The 17,930-nt window shown below is 33.9% G+C and overlaps 1 protein-coding gene and 2 pseudogenes across 12 annotated transcripts in view; 1 reads left to right on the top strand and 2 right to left on the bottom strand.

Moving 5' to 3' along the window:
- Nucleotides 1–17,930, top strand: part of WNK1 (WNK lysine deficient protein kinase 1) — a 139,345-nt gene that overhangs the window by 12,049 nt on the left and 109,366 nt on the right. The gene's annotated exons all lie outside the window — the stretch shown is intronic.
- Nucleotides 3,086–3,204, bottom strand: LOC111744585 (annotated as a pseudogene).
- LOC111744560 lies at nucleotides 8,322–8,439 on the bottom strand (annotated as a pseudogene).

The raw sequence follows: 17,930 nt of genomic DNA, 5'->3' as shown, positions 1-17,930 counted from the left end.
CAATGCTATTTTTTTACTCATCAGGAAAGCAGAATTAAGGATTTTGGCGTACCAATGAATAGATGACATGTTATTGTATAATTTCCATAGTATTTAGTTTTAATTACTTTTAAGATTGAGGTTATAGTTTGTTAGTTTAGTTCTTGATACTAACAGTATGATTTGACTTTTTTCTTTGATTTTTAAAAATCTTGTTACCTCTTTTTTTTCTTCTCTTCAGTGTTTACTTTGACATATTAGATGTGCTATTGAGAAGGATTTAGCTCTCATACTTGTATGAGGTACAAATAGAAATCTCATTTAAATTATATAATTATGTTTTGAAATCCTCTGAAATGTTTAGTTTATTCAGCATTGTTAGGGGAGTAAGGTGTTACCTCACCTCCATTAAGATTTCCAGATAAGTGAAGTTTTCTCCTCAAAAGTGGCAAGACTTTGTATTAGCAATTTGGTAAAACTCTTTAAAGTATATCAATTGATATTACTTGTCTATGTACCCACCAGCACAGACTAATAATAATAAGGATATCATCATATAGCCTGGATTCCTGGATGTTCTTTAGACTAAAATGGTTCTTTGAAGTCAGCCCTGTTAGATCAAGGGTAATCCATACTTGGGAACACAAGATCTCACCTCAAAATATGGCAGGTTTTTCAAAAGTATTCCTGTTGTGGTTAGATAGCTTCAGTGTAGGGGCTGATGACCAGAAAGATCCAGGCATGATTAGAGGATTGGAACTTTCAGCCCTACTCCCATCCCTGCCTCCAGGGAGGGGAAGAGGAGCTGGAGATTGAGTTAACCACTAATGGCTAATAATTTAATCAGTTATGCCCATGTAATGAAATCTCTGTAAAAAAAACACCCTAAACAAAAGAGTTCAGAGAACTTCTGGGTTGATGAATAGATCAACGTGCTGTGTGAGTGATGCACCTGAGAGGGCATGGAAGCTCTGTAGCCCTCCTCCCAAACCTTACCCTCCCATACTTTGCCCTGTGCATCTCTTTGATTTGGCTTTGCCTGGATTGTATCCTTTAGAGTAAACTAGTAATAGTGATAAATTGTTCTTCAGTTCTGTGAGACACTCTGCAAATTATCAAACCTGAGAAGTGGGTAATGGGAACCCCTGATGTATAGCATGTCAGAAATATAGGTGTCAACTATACTGGTGGGACTTGCAAGCTAGTGTTAGGGCAGTCCGGTGGGACAGAGCCCTTAAATAAGCTGTGAGGCTTGTGCTAACTCCAGGTAGTTAGTGTCAGAAATGAATTGATTTATAAGACACTCATTCAGTGTCCGTAGAATTGAAAACTTTGTTGAAAAACAATTTGTGAAAAATTTTTTGTATAAAACACAGGTTTGTTCTCAAAAGTGTTGAGAGTAAACAGTTCAGAGTAGCCAAACTCTTACCTCCTCTGGACTGTGATGTCTCCTCAGGTACCTTTCTCACTGCAGCAGAGCTGCCAGTCCCTTCTTCCTCCAGTATCTTCCTCTGTACCCGAGAGGAAGATATTAATTTACTGCTTGTCCTTTTACATTCTTTTTGCTGCTGCTTTTGGAGAAAAGAGATGATATAAATTGCCCTGAATTTACTTTGTAGGAGATTGCAGTAATCCAGGAGAGTTTTTTTCCCTCACCCACATTCAAAATCATTCCCTATAAATATAGATAACTTCTATGAGTCTTAGTATCAAATTTAATATTTAATTATTTTCCAAGATTTTTCTGATGAAAATTTAGCATCCAAACTGAGATATGCTGTGTGTAAAATACATACTGGATTTTGAAGAATTAGTATTAAAAAGAAAGTTAAAATAATTCCAGTGTTTTAGAAAATTCGTTACATGTTGAAAAGATAATGTTTGGATATATTGGGTAAATAAGTATGTTATTAATTTCATGTGTTTTAATTTTAAATGGGGCTATTTGAAAATTTTAAATTGCATATGTAGCTTACATTAGAGTTCTGTTGGCCACTGCTGTTAAAATGCTGTAAAAGAGCTGATGCTGCAATACTTTAAATTGCTACTTAAAAAATATCTTAGCAACTTTCCTTTTGTGGTTTCTTTCATTAGCACTCTTTACAAACTATAATTGTTTTGCTATTGCTGGACACGGGAATTTGTTTTTTTTTAATTTTTCTTTTTTATTTTTGCTGCTTTTAATACCTGATTATTATGAAAATTAGCATTTAGTTCTTTAAATTTTTATCTTGTTTTTGTTACTTTGATATATGTCTATATCAAATGATATTTCTTATGGTTCTGTTCTTTGAATACTTTAGTTGTTGCCAAGTGGGCATTAGAAGTCAGTTTTTACTGCAGATATCTTGAAATATTTTATAAATATTTTTGGCTCTTTTATATTTCAGATAAACTGCTAGTGTATGTTTAGATGTATAGTGAATGTGTAAACTTGCTGCTTTATTTATGTTCTTTAGTAATTTCTAGCCATTGTGGCTCCTTAAAACTTATTAACCCATTTAGTGCCCATATTCATCTTTTAATGATATTGAGAAATAGGTCATATTAATTTTTGGTATTTTGTGCCAAAAGAGACAATATTTGTATGTAGTTCCAAAACTTATTTCCATTAAGTTTTTCCAAAATAGTTAAATCTTTGACTGGCTATTCCTGCACAGTAAGAATGAAAAGATTAATGAAAATATAGCTAACTTCTTTATTTTAATAAAGTTGCGAAGTATTTGAGATGCTGAGACAATGCTTTTCAAATTCTAAATGGTGATTTGATGACCACAGAAACCTACTCTCCTCTTGTAGCAGGGCCTTTTGATTGTCATTGTTTAGAGCTACGTGCTCATTTGATTTTGACTCACTTTTTCTGAGTTACCAGCTTCATTTATTTCCACCTTAGTTTTTGTAACCATCCTTAAATCACACACAAAAAAGATTTAAAAACATTTTTATAGACATAATACTTTCTTATAAAAATTAGGAAATTAGAGGGAAAAGAGAAAAGAAAAATAACCTGCAGTTAATCCCTTCATCCAGAGGTAAGCATTATTAATATTTGTAATAGTTTCTGTACATTTGATTTTTATTTTTATAGTTTTTTTTTTTTTTTTAACGCCTACAGCACCTGGTCTTCCTAGGTGGTCTCCCATCCAAGTACTAACCAGCCATGACCTTGCTTAGCTTCCGAGATCAGACGAGATCGGGCACGTTCAGGGTGGCATGGCCGTAGTTATTTTTATAATTGTGATCAGACTGTATGGTGGTACAACTTACCTGTTTTATTGCACAGTAAATGCATTTTCCCATTTAAAAATTTGAGGTTTTTAGATAAAAAAACATATTAGTATACTGTAATAATAATTGGTATGTGAGTTTATATAGTTGTGAATATGCTGTATGGTGGCATAATTTTCCTGCTTTACAGAAAAAACATTTCTTAAATTTTTGAAATTTTAGATAGAATACTAAAATGTTGTTTATATACTGTTATAATTATTTGATATATCACTGAACATGAAGTTCTGACATTAGTTTCAGAACTAATATTTATAAAAATAATGTTAGTTTTCAATTTTATTTTTCAATTACAGTTGACGTACAATATTATATTAGTTTCAGGTGTACAACATAGAGATTAGACATTTATATAATTAATGAAGTGATCACCTGATAAGTCTAGTACCTGTCTGACACCATACATAGTTATTACAATATTATTGACTATATTCCCTATGCTATACTTTATTTACATCCCCATGACTATTTTGGAACTACCAATTTGTACTTTCTAATCCCTACCTCTTTTTCACCCATCCTTCCAACTCCCCTCCCGTCTAGCAACCATCAAAATGTACTCTGTATCTGAGTTTGTTTCTGTTTTGTTTGTTCGTTTGTTTTTTAGATTCCACATATAAGTGAAATCATATGGTATTTGTCTTTCTCAGTCTGACTTATTTCTCTTAGCATAATACCCTCTAGGTCCATTCATGTTGCAGATGGCAAGATTTCATTATTTGTATAGCTGAATAATCTGTTGTGTACATGTACCACTTCTTTATTCATTGACGGACACATAAGTTGCTTCCATATCCTGGCTATTGTAAATAATGCTGCAATGAACATATGGATGTATATATCTTTTTTGAAGTAGTGTTTTGAGTTTCTGTGGATAAATACCCAGAAGTAGAATTGCTGTGTTATTGTCTCTTACACAGCCTTAGTTTTAAAGCCTATTTTACACAGTGTAAGTATTGCTACCTCAGCTTTTTTTTTTTAATTTTTATGAAATGTCTTTTTCCATCCATCACTTTACTTTCTGTCTGTGTGTCTTTCAATCTAAAGTGAGTCTCTTGCAGACAGCATATGTAAGGGTCTTGTTTTCTTATGTATTCATCCATTCTTTGTCTTTTCGGAACATTGAATCCATTTACATTTAAAGAAATTGTTGATAGATTTGTAGTTATTGCCATTTTATTATATATATTTTTGATGTTTGTTAGTTTTTTTCTTAAAGAAGTCCCTTTGGCATTTCTTGTAATACTATTTGGTGGTGATGAATTCTTTTAGCTTTTTCTTGTCTAGGAAGCTCTTTATCTCTCCTTCAGTTCTAAGCGATAGTCGTATTGGGTAGCGTACTCTTGGTTGTAGATCCTTGCTTTCCATCACTGTGAATATATCATACCAGCCCTTTCTGCAAAGTTTGTTGAGCAATCAACTGACAGTCCTATGGGAGCTCCCTTGTATATGACCGACTGCTTTTCTCTTGATGCTTTTAAGATTCTCTCTTTGTCTTTTAACCTTTGGCATTTTAATTATGATATGTCTTGGAATGGGCCTCTTTGGGTTCATCTTGTTTGGATTCTTTGCACTTCCTGGGCTTGTTTGTCGCCTTCTCCAGATTAGGGAAGTTTCTAGTCACTATTTCTTCAAATAGGTTTTCAATTTCTTGCTCTCTCTATTGTAACCTTATGATGTGAATGTTGTTATGCTTGATGTTGTCCCAGAGGCCCCTTAAGCTGTCCTCATTGTTTTGGATTCTTTTTTCTTGTTGCTGTACTGTTTGGGTGTTTTCTGCTACCTTATGTAACAAATCACTGATTCGATCCTCTGCTTCCTCTAATCTGCTGTTGGTTCCCTCTAATGTATTATTCATTTCAGTTATTGTAGTCTTCATTTCTGCCTGTTTTTTTTTTTTATGTTTACTATCTATTTTTATGTTTTCTGTCTCTTTGTTGAAGTTCTCACTGAGATCATTGAGCATCCTTATAACAAGTGTTTTGAACTCTGCATCTGGTGATTGCTCATCTCCATTTTGTTTGTTTTTCTTTCTGGAGTTTTGTTCTGATCTTTCATTTGGGATGTGTTTCTTTGTCTCTTCATTTTGGCTGCCTCCCTGGGTTTGTTTATGTATATTAGGTAGAGCTGCTATGTCTCCTGGTTTTTGTGGAATGGTGTTATGTCCTTTCGGGGCCCAGTGGCACAGTCTCTGGTTGCCTGAGCTAGATGCTCCTGGCGTGTCCTTTGTGTGGGTTGTGTATGCCTTCCTTTTGTAGTAGTCTTGATTGCTGTTGGCACATGACTAGGCAGATTGACTCTCAGGTAGATTGGTTGTGAGGATTGGTTGTGACTACAGTGGAGGAGGTATTGTGCAGGGGCTGACCCTACGGAGACGATTCACTTTAGCGGGGCTCTGGATTCTACCCTTTGTATGTGTCGTTTATGGAGGTGGTTGAGTCCTACTCTGGTGTGGTCTGAAGCTGGCCATTGGGTGTGTTGGTTCTGAGGCCTCTTGAAAGGGCCTCTGGTGCAGGCCAAATCCAGCTATTCCTTATGTTGTGCCTGGGGCCTCTATGAACTACAGAGTGATCTACAGATGGTTACCACTTGTGCTGGCCTTAAAGGTGCTTGGGAGAGGTTTTAAGCTGTGAACTAAGGTCTGTTGCTGCTAGTGCTAGGCTTGGGGCTGCTTAGTAAAAGAGGTACGGGGCACGCTAAGCCAGAGGCCACATGCTGCTCGTTTGAGGTTTGTGAATCTTAGATTTTAGGAAAATCTGCAGCATGAGCCAAGGCAGGCTGTTTGTATAGAAAGCCACTGGAAGTAGCCTCGGTGGGCCTGCAAGTTGGATGGAGTGAGGTCTCAGGGAATCACCATGGGGGAACAAACATTGTTAGTCAGGTTGATGAGACTCAAATATGGTACTGGTCTGTGCCTGCATGCTGAGGTGGGTAGAGAGCTCGACAAAGGAACAATGGCTTCTGCTGGCTTCTGCTGACACTATTGTCCGGAAGAAAGCTGCCCCACCAGCTCTGGCTTAGTAGCCAGACAATTCAGTTTCTGCTCGTATGTCCCAGGGCTAGAGCTCAGAGCTAGGGAGTCCATCAGTGAGTAAGTCCCTGCCCAGGCCCTTTAAGAAAAACACTTGGGCCTTAATGTCACTCAGCCACAATCTCTATTGGTTTTCACAACCAGAGGTTATGGAGACTTCTCTTCCTGGCACTGGAACCCTGGGCTGGGGAGTCTGGTGTGGGGCTGGGACCCCTTGCTCTTTAGGAGGGGATCCCTGCAGTCCAGGCTATCTCTCGATTTTTAACCACTGCATGTGAGTGTGAGACCAGCCCCTGTCATGTCTCCACCCCTCCTACCAGTCTGAACGTGGCTTCTCTGTGACCTTAGTTGTAGGACTTCTGTTCAGCTAGATTTCAGATTGTTCTCAATGATGGTTGATCTATTGTTTCATTGTAATTTTGATGTGGTCGTGGGAGGAAAGCACAGCATTTACCTGCTCTGCCATCTTGATCAGAAGCTCAGAATTGACATTTTGATCTTAAGTTAGGATGTACAACAGCTCTTGAACTCCTACTTGAATATGTGTTATTTCTTTTTAATTCTCAAAAAGGGAAATTAATTAGAAATTTTGGCCCACAAATTCCAATACTTAGTTACAACAAAATCCTGGAAATTGATTATTGATGCATTTGATCACTGAACAGAAGTTTAAAAGTTATGGTTGAAATATTGCAAAGGTGATTATTTTTTTAAAAACTTTCAGTCTTTGTTCAGAGATTTATAGCAAGTTCATTCACTACCTCATGCTTTTGGTCATGGTCAGGAAATTTTAAATCAATTCTTTACTTTTAGAACATGTTACTGTGGTTAAAATCCAAGTGTTAGAGGCTTTGATAATAGTACATGGAAAGTTCTTTGAGGAAGTTTAGTTTTGTATATTGACTAAACTGTAGGGAGAAAAAGACTGTGTGCTTCTACTTCCTACCCACTCATTGTAACTTAAAAATGTTTCCTTTATTGAAATTTTCAGTTAAGTCTACTTTAGAGCATACCAAAGATATTTCGAAAATATAGGAAGTTCTTAATGTGTTTAAAGAGAACTACTTCATCATCATCATCATCATCATCATCATCATCATCATCATCATCATCATCATTAGTTAGGTAATATATCCTCAGAACAGAAGACAGGGGAAAAAGGAAACCAAAATAACCCCACTAAAGTTCCATCACTAAAAAACAATGCTAATGTGTCATTTTAGAATGTTTTCTTTTCATTTCTCCCTCAAACTTAGTTTTATATTTATTCAACAAATATTTATTAAACTTATGTGCCATGTATCGTCTTAGTTGGCAAATAGAAAAAAAGGACTGCCCTCATGAAACTTACTGTTTTGCTGGGATTATAGGTGTGTGTGTACGTATAATCTTATGCTGATAATTTTGTGATTCATTGTAAAATAAGAATTAGTATAAATAATTTTAACAGTTATATTATAGTTCCTTATGGAGAAATGCCATGATTTATCCTAGTGTTAGGTATTAAGTTATTTTTTTAATTATAAATACAGTAGACATGAATCTTAGTCTATGTTTATAATCATGAAATATCATATCCCTGCTTTACTAAAATTTAATGTTTTGTGTCTTCCCCTATTTTAGTTGGTCATTATTCCCCTGCACACCCCTCCTCCTCCCCCCAATCCTTGTATAGCTTCATACAGTCTTCTCATTGACATGCTTATTTACATAAACCCAGAAAGTTCTCTTGAAGACCAAGTTACAGAGAATCTTTTGCAGAATTTTCCAAAAAACAAAGCTCTTGTCATCATTGTCTCTCCATTAGCCTCCCCCCACCCCTTGCAACTCCCAGTGGGCTTGAGGGTATTGATCTTTGTCTGGGTAAATCCTCTAATCCCCCTGTTTTTCCCTCAGTTTCTGCCTCTCTCTCTCTCTCTCTCTCTCTCTCTCTCTCTCTCTCTCTCTTTTTAAGGTGAGGCAACCCTTGGTTGACCTCACAAATTGCAAGGACCTTGTCAGTTTACAATCCCTTATTTTTTAGGCCCTGCAGCACCTGGTCTTCCTAGGTGGTCTCCCATCCAAGTACTAAGCAGGCCCAACCCTGCTTAGCTCCGAGATCAGACGGGATCGTGCACGTTCAGGGTGGTATGACCGTAAAACCAGTTTCTGTCTCTTAAAACTCCCTCATTCCTTCCATCCCCTCCCTCTCTGGTACAGTACTGCTGAAACTGCTAAACTACTCTCCTTGGGCCTGGGCTTTCTCTTTCAGAAGCTAGCTGTGGGTAATTGTCTTCTTGCTGATTCTAAAATAACAAAAAAGACCCCAAAGCGGGGAACCACAAAGGCTTGGAAAAGGGAAAGGAATAAACATATTGTCTTGTGAACAAAACACAGTTAATACCTCAGATTTCACTGTTTAAAACTGTTTTCTTAAGATTAAATTTTAAAAATGGATTTATCAATTCTAAGTGAACATTTAAATACTTTTTGCATATTCTCAGAATGTTTTCCGAAAAAGATACTGCTTATGTGTATTTTCAGTGGCTCAAGTGAGAGTTCTTATTTCACTGACAATTTATCAATACTATTTAAAGTTCTTATTGCTTTATATTTTATTTCTTCAGAACTTTTTTCCATATGTTTGATAACGAATTGTATATCCTCTTTTGTCTTTTTTGTATATTTTGTCTACTTTCAGGTGCTTTTCTGTCCTAATCAATTTTCATAAATTCTTCACATCAGAATTAAAAATCTTTTGTGTATTTTCGGTAAATCTTTTTCAGTGCTGGGAATTGAGTGTTAACAGTACAACATATTTTTTATTTTCTTCATATGATTTAATTTTTTAGAGAAGTTTTAGCTTTACAACAAAATTGAGAGAGAGGTACAGAGATTTCTCACAAATCTCCTGCCCTTACACGTGCATAGCTTCAGCCTCTCCCGTTGTCATCGCTCACCATAATGGTCCTTTTTTTTAACCCAGGAAGAACCTACGTTGACACTTCATAACCAAAAGTCCGTAGTTTTCCTTAGAGTTCACTCTTGCTACATTCTGTGGGTTTGGACAAATGTATAATTATACATAGCCTATCTCTCTTTCACCCTGACCCCTGGCAACCACTAGCCATTTTATTGACTCCATAGTTTTGCCTTTTCGACAGTGTTATGTAGTTGGAATCATACAATATGTGTAGCCTTTTCAAATTGGCCTCTTTTTGCTTAATAATATTGCATTTAAATTTCTTCCATGTCTTTTCGTGGCTTGATAGCTCATTTCTTTTTGTACCGAATATTCTGTCTGGATATTACCAGTTTATTCATTCACCTACTAAAGGATATCTTGGTTATTTCCTAGTTTTGGCAATTATGAATAAAACTGCTATAAAAATCTGTGTGCAGGTTTTTGTGTGGACAGAAATTTTCTACTCCTTTGGGTAAATACCAAGGAATATGATTGCTGGATCGTATAATATGAGTATATTTAGTTTTGTAAGAAACTGCCAAACTGTCTCCTGAAGTAGCTGTTTCAGTTTGCATTTCCACTAACAACAAATGAGAGTTGCTGTTGCTCTACATCTTCACCTGCATTTGTTCTTGATGATCCAAATTTTGGTCATTCTAGTATGTGTGTAGTAGTATCTCATTTGTTGTTTTAATTTGCGTTTCCCTGATGACGTACGTGGAGATGCTTATTTGCCATCTGTATATCTGGTGACGTGTCTGTTAAGTCTTTGGCTCATTTTTTAATCAGGTTGTTTGTGTTCTTATTAAGTTTTAAGAGTTCTTTGTAATTTTGAATAACAGTCCTTTATCGCTTGCATCTTTTCTCTAAATCTGTGGCTTGTCTTATAATTCTTTTGTATTGTCTTTGATTCTGTTTTCTTTATTACTTTTAATTTTTGTGAGATTTCCCTCTAAAGTTTATAAATGATTTTCTGATTTCATACCTAGGAATTTCTCCTTTCATATCTAGGAATTCTAATTTCATATCTTGGTATATGAAGTTAGAATTGAATCTCAATGTGTGCTTTCTTTGTATGGCATTTGTAACTGAGCTGGTGCTTTGGGAGAGAAGTTTCGTTTTCTGAGTCTTCCAGAAGGCAATAGAAGAAAATGGAATCTAGGTAAGAATATGAACTGCAGAAATTTCACTAGTAATCCTGTGTTTGAGTCATAATTGTTGACTAAAATGTTTGCAAAGACCTATTTACATAGAGTAGGTGCTCATTCAGAAGTGTTGAAGATAAAGGATTGAAATAACTGACCTTGGTCCCTTTTATTACTACTATTTTGCAATTTATTGAGAATTAGGTGTACAGTTTAGCTCATTCCTTAATGGGCAGTGCTACTTTTAGTCACTATTCTCATTGGATAAAATCAGTCAGCATCTATGCTTTTCATTTGCAGGTTTTAAATAGCTGAAGAGTTAGTTTTGTTTGTGTGAAAAACAAGATTTTGTCATGGAGTTAGATGATTATGTTACTTTGGGCCAAACATTGTCTGCTAGAATTTTGAGATCAAGCTAGATATGATCTACCATGGAATTATTATCCAGCTGTGTAATTTCTCAAGTTATTATGATATTAATAACTTGATTTGAAGAGAAACAGTGAAATTAAAGCTTGTAATAGGTATGATATTTCTTTCGAAATAACAAATGGTCAATATTTAGTATTAAAGTTTACTGTAGTTGCTCAGTGAAACAAGTTAATTTTACATGGTAGCTATTTTACAAAATAATTTACCACAGACTCAGGAAACTGTAGACTGTTTGGCTTACAAAAATTTACGGTATTTCATCTGTCTTTGTGTCCTGTTGAGATATGGCAGAATTGTACTATTAAATTAAGCTTTGAGTGGTATTTAATTTTGAGTTGTAGCACGGGTAAATGTCTCAACATAATTCAGATCTTTTGGCAATAGATACCTTGTTAGTTGCTTTAGATTTCAGGCCTCACTTCTTATTTAGTGCTCTAGCTAGAAATCTGTAAGCAGTAGCTGACTCCTTGTTTCTAGTGATTTAAATTTTCATCCAAGAGGAATTATCTTCCAACCTAAGTGACTTCACTTCTTAGCTTATAATTAAGGTTAAATTTTGTTTAAAATTTTTACTTGAGCTGTGGGAAACCAGAAGAGGGCTATTAATTATAGTATTTAATATTTAGATTTTTTTATATCTATGATTATGATTTGCTGGCTTGAGTTCAAAAAAATCTATAAAGATGTTAAAATTTGTGTAGATATGCTAATGATAAGATATTTTAATAAGATATTAAATATAACGTAAACCTAGAAAAGTTAGTATCTTGTGAGTCTTGGTTGTCATGCTAAATGAGTAATTTATTAAATAGTGATTTGTGGAAATTGGAAAGAGACACTCATCCCGATAACACTTGTGATTATGATTTAATAAAATAATATGGGACAGGATATGTCCACTTTTTAAGAGATTAACATAACAAAGCTATAGGAAAAAATGAAAGATTTTGAGAAAAAAAAGACTAGATTTATATTTTTTAAACAATGGAATCTGGTTTCCCCTCTTCAATTCAGCATTCTCTTCTGTTAAAATTGCCAGATTGCCACCGATTGTATATTTCTCTGAACATGAAGATCATATTGTTTACTCTTTCTCAAAATAATGATACTTTTAACTTTTGTTATAATTTAGAAAAATTAATGAATGGACTTTGGCAGCTCATTTTTGTCATATGAGTAGTACTTCTCAGATTTAGAATTCCCTGTTGGGGAAATCATCTAGGTTATGTTGTGAATATAATTTCAAAATATATACATACATATATAGTTATTTATAAATTCACTTTCCCTTAGTTTTCTAAGAGAAAAATTCATACACAGTCTTGTGAATTGACTGGACTGTGGAATAAATATTGGATTTTTAAGTGTCTCTTCTACTATACTGCAGGTTTGAGAAATAAAGAATAACTAAGAGATTTTCTTTGGGTGTGAGGGACACTGTACCTCAGTCAGCCTCCATTTCATTTCCCTGCATTTGTTTGAAATTCCTATTTACTTTACGGATTTGACTAGTCATCATAAGTCTCAAGTCAGAAGAAATAATTTTATATTTCTGCCATTCCCAGTGTTTAGTAATTTTAAAATCTGGAAATTTGTTGGTAATTATTAACAGAATTGTTTAAGGGTGAATGATTAATGTTCTTTATAGAAATAATTTGAAATACCTTTTTGGGTTCTTTGCAACTAACATTATTACTTTATTATGACTACCAGGAGAGAGTATGTAGAAATAAATCTTTGCTTTATTTATGAAGCGATGATAATCTACTTCCACTTGTAGAATCTAATTTTTTTTTTTACCTTTGTTTAGACTTCAGTTCTTTATATGTATCTTCTCTTCTTACTGGCGCCACTTGTGGGAGAAGATTTATTTGTCAGGAGACTCCAGGAATGAAGTCTTTTGCACAAACTTCAAAGTTTTACTGTTCTGAATGAGACCTCTTAAAATATTCATGCTGTTTTATAATTAGTGAGGTACACAGATCACAAAAAATATGGTCTAATTTAATTAGATTTTGTAGTAGTTTGCTTTTACAATTCGTACCGAATATAGAAATTTAGGACAATTTTAGGAATATTATGGCCCCAGCCATGCATTTTTAAAAGCAGTGTGTTGCATTCTTAAATGGAAGTGTACTGCATGCACTGCTGAGCATAATGGGAAAAGAAAAGTGCCATAAAAAGCTAAGTACCAAGTAAATAGCTGGAAAAAACTTTTAATGGGAGAGCTGGTATGGTCATTAATCTGGTAGAATAGTACTTGAGGAAATGGTTGCATATATTAAACTGCAGTTTCTTTTGGTTATTAGAAACCAAAATAGGAAATTCAGAATTAGCACTTAAATCCTGATAACTTTTTTTAAGTGCCTTTCTGCAGCCCAATTTAGTGCAAAGAGAATTAGAACGGGAGACTTGGTTCTAATGCTGGTTCTAACGCTAACTATAGAAGAATGACCTTGGGTAAGTATGTTGTCTTACTAGTAAAGTGAGTGGTAGAATTGTTTAAGCATCCTTTCTTTAGGCTGTTACCTTAAATAAACTTCTTATCCTCTTGGACAAAAAGGAGGATTTTTACTTTGATTTAGTCTGATTTCCTCCAACATTTCTCCAATTACTAAATGTATAGATTGGCTCTAGATAGACTACTTTGCAGTGGCTTTCATACCTTTGAGTGCAACCCATTCTAAGAAATAAAATTCACAGTATGACCTAACACATAAAAAGACAAAAGTTTCACAAAATAGTTATTAGAGATGAGTTATGTTTTGTGTTTTATTTCATTTTTTAAGACTATTTACTATTCACTCTGAAAACCACTTCATTTAGAGTATCAACTTGAAGTTAGATCTTTTTTTTTCACTTAACTAGTTAAATCAAGTAGTAAATTAAATATTTGCCACAAAATGAAGATATAGTGGCTATACTATACGAATTTTAGCTCCTGCCATTGTTAACCATAACACAAGCTCTGAACACGGTGTTCATTCTTAGGCAGGAACAAATGATGATTATTTTACATAACAGCTTAAGTTAAGCACACAAAGTATTACAGTTGCTGGTTTTCATTGTAGATAATGATTTGTTTTATTTCTGTTTTCTGTTTAGTCCCCTATTAATAGGCACTAAAAATCTTCAGCACCTTTTTGAATTTGAGTTTATTTTGTGGTTATTTTAAATGAGTTTTTTTAATTTGGTGTTCTAACCATGAAGATACAATTTGTAAAAAACTTACCAATCTTCTGATTCTATCAGATTCCTTTATTCCCTGTCCCCATGATTGAGTTCTTATGGGATTTGTGGCTTTTTAAATCCAAAGATTAAAATAAAGTTTTCTGGGAATTTTAATATTTGTGTGATTTGGACATCCAGAAACTCAGCTAAATTCTGAGCCTTTTCCTCATCTGAAAATGATAGTTTTATGTACTTTATTGGATTATTTTAAAAAAGAAATAACAAAAAAATGCAGTATACTCATAGTATAAAATTTTATATAATTGTAAGTCATCATAGACTTGACTTTGGAAATTAACTTCTGAGGTTTTTTATGATAAAATAGTGTGGTAGCAGCAACATAGCTGTTTAACCTAGCAAGTCTATAACAGTGCCACCTAGTTGTTGTGTAGTATATCATTTCATTAAATTCTCTCAATAACCCCATATATAGAATGTCATTCCTTTTTTATAGATGAGAACCAAGGGAACTAGTTGGTGGAATGAAATTGAGGATCCTCACATGCAGCTTAATTGTGTATCATAGACTATATCACTTTGAGGTTCCTAAATCTATGAAATTAGAATTTAGAAATCTCATTAAAATCCAAGGAAAACATGATGGAAATAAAATTGTAATGAGATACTTCATCTTAACTATATTTTTATCTATGATGAATTTAGTAGATTAAAAAATTAATGTCTTAAGTCAGCTCTGTCTAATAGAAATACGTGTACTGCAGATGTAGTATAAATTTTCTAGTAGTCACGTTAAAAAAAAGGTGGAATTAACTTTAATATATTTTATATTACTCTACCCTGTATATTTAAATATCATTCTAACATGTGATCAATATAAAAATATAATATTTTATATTTTTTTCTATTAAATCTTCAAAATCTAGTATATATTTTACATTTAACATATCTCACTTCACTCCAGAAACATTTCACTGAAGTGCTCAATAGCTGTATTTGGTAGTGGCTACCATTATTGGACAGCTCAATCCTGAGGTTTTAAATTTTTTTTAGGTCTGAATGCTAAGGACCTCTTGTTAAACTATTCTTGAGCAACTTTCCCCACCATCTCAAGAAGTTGATGTTAAAAGTATTAAGGTGTTCAATATCAATAGTGAGGCTATGGGTACAGGGATAGATGCAATCTGATTATCTGAATTCTCAGTTTTAGGTTTAGAAAATATCTTTATTTTAAGGGTTTTCATTATTAGAGTATTAATACTTGCTCATTATGTACATTTTGGAAGATCTAAGGATGGAAAGAAAAACTAGTGTTTCACACACACACAATATAATATATTTTAGCTATGAACAAGAAGGAAACCTTGCCATTTGCGACAACACAGATGGATCTTGAGGGCATTATGCTGAGTGAAACAAATCAGACAGAGAAAGATTAATACTGTATGATCTCACTTATATGTGGAATGTAAAACAAAACAAAACAAAAACCAAACTCACAGATACAGAGAACAGATTGGTGGTTGTCAGAGGCAGGGATTGGGGGTAGGCCAAAATGGGTGAAGGGGGTCAAAAGGTAAAACTTCCCATTATAAAATAAATAATTCATGGTGATGTAATCATAAAGTATTGTGACTGTAGTTAATAATACTGTATGCATATTTGAAAGTTGCTAAGAGATTAGAGCTTAAAAGTTCTCATCACCAGAAAATTATTTTTGTAGTTGTATATGGTGGTAGATGTTAACTAGATTTATTGTGGTGATCATTTTGCAATATGTACAAATATCTAATCACTTTGTTGTACACCTGAAATTAATATATGTCCATTATATCTCAATTTAAAAAAAATCCAAACTACCTGTGTTTCCACCATCCAAAAATAATACTGTTAATATTGTAGTGAATTTTCATCCAGTACGTTGTCTATACATAGGCTTTTCTTGTGGTTTTATTTTTGCCTTCAATGTGATTATGTGTCTTGTTTTATAATATTAATATTTTTATGACACTTAAAATTTTTATTTTGAAAAAGTTTTATTGAGGTATAATTGACATACAATAAACTGTGCATGTATTTAAAGTGCACAATTTAAAAGTTTTGATATGTATATATTTGTACAACCATCATCTCAATCAAAAGTTTCCTTGTGCCCCTTTGTTTGGCTATTTTCATTTAGTATAATTATCTAGATTATCATCCAAGTAGTGTGTAACAATAGTTCTGTTCTTTTTTATTATGGCTGAGTAGTATTCCATTGAATGGATGTACTTTCAATGTTTTTTTAAAGCTATTTCTTTTGGTATTTACTCCCATCTACTACATAATATACTATTACTGCATTTTATTGGTTTTCCAGTTTTCAGCATTACCTTTTGATTTTCACAATGGATTAACTCTCACATCCTCCATGCATACTTTTCCTCTTTCACTTCCCCAATGAAATTGAAATATTTAGTGTGACTGTAAGTACTGTATAAAGCTGAGCCTAATAGTATGATTACTCTTTCTTTATCGTACAACCTTTTACTTTCTGTGGGGTCAATGTTTGCGTTTTTGCTTAGTTTTCTATGTATTTATTATATTTTTTCCCTTAAATTCTTCTCCCAGCTATTTAAATCTGTCAATACACTGAAGTTTCTAGGTATTCTTCCATTTTGTAGAAGCCTCTGTTAACTTCTAATCTTCACCAGTCAATACTAGTTGCTTTCTAGGTTGATGCCCAGGCTAGTGGTCTCCTTTTACTCACTTTGGGAATTATTTATATCTTCAGTTAATGTTGGATAGCTAATGTTGGATTCTGTTTCCTGAACCGCATTTTCTTCTCTCTCCTGGTGTCCTCCCTCATATTTGAAAGTAAACCTTAATAGTTGTTTGAGAACGGCATTGGGAGATAAATATTTTTTTGAGACTTTGCATTTATGAAAATATCTTTCTTCACCTTCCTTTTCCTCCCCTTAATTGGTAATTTGGATACTGAATTCTAGATAGAAATAATTTTTCTTGAGAATTTTAAGGGCATTGCTCTATTTTTTCCTAACTTCTCTTGTTGTTAAAGACTGATGCTAGTAGGATTCTCTGTCCCCTGTAACCAATTTTTTTCCTCTGGAATTTTTTAGGTTTTTCTACTTGTCCTCAGTGTTTCAAAGCTTCGCAGTGATGTGCCTTGGTGTGAGTCTCTTTTTCCCTCATGGCTCTTTGTATCTGGAAATTCATTAGCCATTAGTTCAGAATTTTCCTTCTGTTGCTTTTATTTCTTACCCTGTATTTTCTCTATTGCTTCTTTTGGAACTCCTGTTATATATAAGTTGTTTCTCCTAAACCAAATGGTCTACTTTCCTTATCTTTTTTCTCTTGTTATTCATATTTTTATTTTTTTAGTTCTGTTCTCAAGATTTCTTGGAAACCCTTAGCTTGACCATACTGTTGAGTTTCATTTTTGCTATAATTTTTAACTTCCAAGAGATCTTTAAAATGAGAAACTCTTATATGTATGAAACAAAATGATGCCTATTTTTCCTTTCTTCTCGAAGTTTTCAATTCCTTTCACAGCTTCTGCTTTTTCCATTTGTTTATTGATTTTAGTTTCTCTATGAGCCTTGATTGTCTGCTGGTATTTGAGTTGGGCATTGAGAAATTCAAAAGTTTAATAATGACTGGTGCTTGTTTACTATGGACCTCACTGATCTGACTGTACTGATTGTTGGGAATCTTTTGGAACCCAGATGTCAGTAACTTTAGATCTTTCCATTTACACTAGTGAGATTCCTAGTTTTATTGCACATGGCCAGAGATTAGTTTATGGGTTGGGTTATATGATTTATACTTTAGAGATTTTATTAAAACTGCTTATGGCCTGATATGTAGGTATTTTAAAAATTGAAGTTCTCTATGGCCATGCCACCCTGAACAAGCTCGATCC

This window comes from Pteropus vampyrus, unplaced genomic scaffold, assembly GCF_000151845.1.
Source record: "Pteropus vampyrus isolate Shadow unplaced genomic scaffold, Pvam_2.0 Scaffold137, whole genome shotgun sequence".
NCBI lineage: Eukaryota > Metazoa > Chordata > Mammalia > Chiroptera > Pteropodidae > Pteropus > Pteropus vampyrus.
Note: the sequence above shows the minus strand (reverse complement) of the source record. Positions and strands in the feature narration are given on the sequence as shown.